Raw genomic sequence first — 5284 nt, 5'->3', positions numbered from 1 at the left:
TTTGATAATTGGATCGGACAGAAAGAAACTTTGAATTTTTCGGAATTGAAATTTATCTGCTATTCAGAAAGTTATAAAGGAGGAAGTATTTTTAATGAATTTCATCGCTTCATATATCTGGGTTTTTTTTTTTTTTGGTTTTTGCTTCTTCCTCAATGTATACTTGTTGTTTGAACACAATTAATGGCTAAAAATTGAAACTGACGGAATACCGGAAATTAATGGGGGTTTTTTGTGTCAATCCAATAGGAAATGCTATCGTCAGTTTTGGGAAATTTTGACTGCTAAACTTACAACTTCTCTTGATTCTGAACATCCTTGTGCTGGCGGGCAGTGGCGGACCTACGTAGGGGTGTGGGGGTGCCACGCCACCCCCGAACTTCGACGGAAACTCTATATATACATAGGTATATATATATATAATATTGTATAAATATAAAGCGTGCCACCCAGAGAACAAAGCTGGCTTGTGGTGCCACGGTAGGAGGGCAACTTTAGAAGGCTGATGTTGCGAGTTCGAATCCCATTTGTACCTATTTTTTTGAGAAATTTGCTGCCTTTTTTTTTTAAGAAAAAAAAGGCTCCAAGAACACTTTTTTAAGGAAAAACAGCTGGCACATTATTTTATTTTTTTTATAATTGTTAATTGATAAGTCTATTTGGCACCCACGGACTCTAAATTCTAGATCCGCCACTGCTGGCGGGGCCACGAATTTCACTTAGGGTTCAAAATATGAAGAACTAAACACAATAAGTCAAAAGATTCAACATCTACTATATACATAAAAATTGGTTCCAATGAACCTCTGGACCCTTGCTAGTATGTATTGTATCTCAATTGAGACTAAACGATATACTAAATATGGTTCTGTATGTATAGGTGAGAAAAAAATTGAGTTCTGATAAGGACACAAACTTGGATCCTTTAGTCCAAAATGGAGTTTTTAGGGTAAACTGGATAGTGATATAAACTTTGTGGATAGCTTAAGTTCCATTATTACTATGAAGAAGTACATACAGAGGTTTTGAGAGCATATGAATTATAGCTCAACATAAGCTTTTTTTTAACCCTTTTAACGCACAAACTAATGCAACATATCTCAGATTAACCCAAGGTTCTACCTTATTTTTGGTGAAGAAGAGGAAATAATGAGGAAAGTAAAGACAGAGTACTGCATGGATTACGAAACTTAGGATTTTACTTTAACAGCTCGTAATTGATAGCTTCAAGAAGTGGCCAGTAGTTTCCTTTTACCTTTTCATTCTTGGCTGCTCACCTCAATCCTCCTATTGGGAAAGGGGTTATACTGCACAAATAGGGTAAGATATAGGTTTCCCGTTGGAATACAAGAAACTTCTAGTTTAGTGCTGAAAGAGGGGGTTTGAAAATTGCTTTAACATATAGGTTCAAATACCTGGAGTGTTATCCTTTTATATATATATATTTTTTGAATCCCTTTACTAGAACCTTTGGTTTTGCCACTGTCCTCAAGGATTGTGGTCCAAGGAATGTAGGGAATTGAGTGAGCAAGCTACATTACTACTAATGAAGTTTATAACTTTTTGATGAGTATCTGTTCTTCCATTCCTTTTGCTGCTCTACTTGGAAGGTCTGATAGACAAGTATCTTTCTGTGTATTTGACAATAATCAAAGGAGAGATTTGCATGGATTTGAAAAGAAAAAAACAACAGCGAGGGAGAGATTTGTATGTCGGGCTACAGCTGTATTCCATGCACACAAATTATGCTGTTGTCTTATATAGAGGTGTAACCACATTTTACTGGAGAAATGTGAATTACACAAAAACTCCATCAATAGGAAGGGGTTATACGTGCAGAGTCTTTCTGGATTACATGCCTACGATATTTCTTCTTTCGATGCGATTTCACTTCCTGGTTACAGTATTTACTAGATTATTCGTCGTGCGCATATTTTGCTAGTCTATTCTCCATCTGGTTATAAACATTTTTTTTTTGTAAAAATATACTCTTGTGGTTGAAATTTAATGCTAAATGTTTTTTGTAAAAACATACTCTTTTGTTTTCAGGACATATTAATATTTTATTTATCTAGTTCTGAAGGGTGTTCACTGTCAATTTCTTCTTGAATTTTATCAGTTATAATAACTATCTACCAGGAGAAGTACCTTATTTTACTTGTACTATATATGTAAAATTGCAAATTAGCCAAAAAGGAGTAATTGATATAGGAACCATAGCAGTTAATAAATAGAAAGTTGGGATTGCTCATTTACATGCTCCTCTTTTCATTTGCTCATGGAAGATTGCACCCAATAAAGCTGAAAGTCAGTTATAACTGATTGCAGAATATACTGACAATATTCATGTCAAAAAACTGCAGCATATGTGCATATGCAATAATCTAGAAACTTCCTGGTTCAAATTATCATCAGTTGTGCCTGGTTGCGAGAATAATTTGTTGTGTTATTTGTATAGATAATGTAAAGAAACGCAACTTATCCCTTCTTGTCTTCTTATCTATGATCTGACCAACTCGACTGTGTTTCCCATCTTTAAAATGACCAACTTGAAACTTCAAAACATATGTGCTGATATGAAGCATGTTAATTTTATTTCAATATATTTATATTGTATCAGTTGTGCAACTTCAGATTACCTCAAGCTTATAGAAATTCCTAGTCTTAAGTATGTCTTCTTGGTCTTACGGAAAGATTTCTATACACCTTTTTCTTAATTTTTCAACCAATATAAACATGAATGGGTAGCATTGCTGAGTAAAGTTGTAGGAAAACAATATAAAATGAGCTAATTCACTAGGTCAATGATATTTATCATTTGATGCCTGTTCAGAATACACCCACCCTGAGTACTGTTGTTAACGTGACAGGATTCTATAAACAAAGCTTATATAACAGATGGTGGTCTTTTGACCAGAATGAATCCTCAGACCTTCATTAGGCTCTCAATAGGGTCACTGGGGTTGAGAGTGCCTGGAATAACATTAAATGGTGCAAAATCAGGGAGAAGTGCATTATCTTTTCCTTGTGTGTGTGAGATCCGTCTTCGAGGTTTCCCTGTGCAAACAGCAATAATTCCATTGGTATCTTCTCCTGAAACTACTCCAGATGCTAACAATATCGCCTCCAGTTTTTATCTTCAAGAATCTGATTTGAAAGCATTACTGGCACCTGGCTGTTTATTAAAGCATCATGCATGTCTAGAGATAGTTGTTTTCACAGGACACAATGAAAGTCACTGCGGTATTGGTATTAAAAGGCAGCATATTGGGACGTTTAAGCTGGAAGTAGGTCCTGAGTGGGGTAATGGAAGGCCAGTCATTCTGTTCAATGGCTGGATACACATTGGCAAGAATAAGTGGCTGAATGGAATAGCTGGAGCAGAGCTTCATTTGAGAGTGAAGCTAGATCCAGATCCAAGATATATTTTCCAGTTTGAAGATAAGACCAAACTAAGTCCACAAATAATTCAGCTTCAAGGAACCATTAAGCAGCCTATTTTTAGTTGCAAATTTAGCCAAGACCGGTACATTTTTTGCTTTAATATTTATACATTGAGACGAGCATTTCTTTCTTTAGTTTTTAGTTGCAGATGATTAATTGTGGTCCTATCTTTTACTACCTTGAACTTGCAGGGTATCTCCACGAGACCCATTGAGTAATTTTTAGTCTAGCTCTTTTGATGGCTCTGAACTAGACATTGGAAAAAGAGAGAGGAAAGGATGGAATGTGAAGATACATGATCTCTCTGGCTCAGCTGTTGCAGCAGCCTTCATAACAACTCCTTTTGTGCCGTCAACAGGTTGTGATTGGGTTGCCAGATCCAACCCAGGAGCTTGGTTGATTGTTCGTTCTGGTGTTTGCAGGCCTGAAAGCTGGCATCCATGGGGAAAGCTTGAAGCATGGCGTGAACGTGGGATCAGAGACTCCGTTTGCTGTCGGTTTCATCTACTAACAGAGGGTCACGAATTGGGGGATCTTCTTATGTCTGAGATCTTGATCAGCGCTGAAAAGGGTGGGGAGTTCTACATAGACACGGACAAACAGGTTAGAGCAGCATCGAGTCCAATGCATAGTCCAAGAAGGAGTGGAGACTTTGCGGCAGTAAGTCTTGCAGCAGGGGGTTTTGTGATGAGCTGCCGGGTGCAAGGGGAAGGGAAATGCAGCAAGCCCCTTGTGCAGCTTGCGATGCGACATGTGACTTGTGTAGAGGATGTTGGGATTTTCATGGCCCTTGCAGCTGCAGTTGATCTGAGCATTGAAGCATGCAGGCCCTTCCGCAGAAAGCTTAGAAGAAGTGCTAGCCATTCCTGGTGATATGATACTCAACTTGGTTTGCTGTATAGATTGATCTCTTCTGGTTCCGGAGAATGTGCTCATTTCCATTTTAACCCTTGTTGACACGACTCGACTCAACTCGTTGTTTCTGTAATATAATTTACTTGTTGGTTAGTAAACGAATTAGAATAATTCATATCTATCGAAATGAATGGTCCTATCCCACAAATTCTAGTGAAAAAGAAAAGCAGTGAAGTATTTTTTCTAATCAAAGGATACATGAATAATTATTAAGGTATGCATGATGTATGTGAGAAGAATTAAACACAACTTCCACATAATTAATTGTGTACTATATATATATATATACGTACTAAACTACACTAGGTCAAGCGAAAAAGAAAGAATAGGTAAAATATTCCCCTTCCACTCCACATCACTTTTGATGCTTGTTTAAGTTTATATATTTTTTCAAAAAGAAAAGGAAGCAAATAAGAAAATATGAATTATGATATTCAACAAATGAATCAATTACTGTAATCATCAATTGTACAAATTTCCACGTTCAAAAATAGAGAGAGATTCTCTAATATGCCAAAAAAAAAAAAAGAATTAATCGGAATCTACAAGTAAAAGAAGAGATCATTAGCAATGTTTAAATGATCTTCATGATTATGACCCATCCTAATATCTTCTTCTGAGATCAACGGCACAGATTCATCCTTTACATCTGACGGTGCAAATTCAGCCATGCCTTCCTCAATCACATCCTCTTTCCTGGGGCTGGGGCTACTCGTCTGACAAAGTAGATCGCCGCCTTCCATTCCAAACACGCACCATGAATCTTTCATTGTCGCCGGCGATGGAGACTCAACACTGGTGCTAAAATTCTTAATTCTCTCATCCATTGTTGCCCCCAATGGAGATTGAGATCTACCGACAGAAGCATCAATTCTCTCCGCAGGATAATACATGTCCATAGAGGCCGGAGCACCGGCGTTATGTA

At 37.3% G+C, this 5284-nt stretch overlaps 1 pseudogene; it reads left to right on the top strand.

Annotated features, from left to right (window-relative positions):
- LOC125830034 (uncharacterized) lies at positions 1–4317 on the top strand (annotated as a pseudogene).
- The last annotated feature ends 967 nt before the right edge of the window (positions 4318–5284 follow it).

The sequence above is a fragment of the Solanum verrucosum genome, unplaced genomic scaffold (genome assembly GCF_900185275.1).
Source record: "Solanum verrucosum unplaced genomic scaffold, falcon-dt-bn FXZP01000074.1, whole genome shotgun sequence".
Lineage (NCBI taxonomy): Eukaryota > Viridiplantae > Streptophyta > Magnoliopsida > Solanales > Solanaceae > Solanum > Solanum verrucosum.
This window is presented reverse-complemented; position numbering and strand designations above follow the sequence as displayed.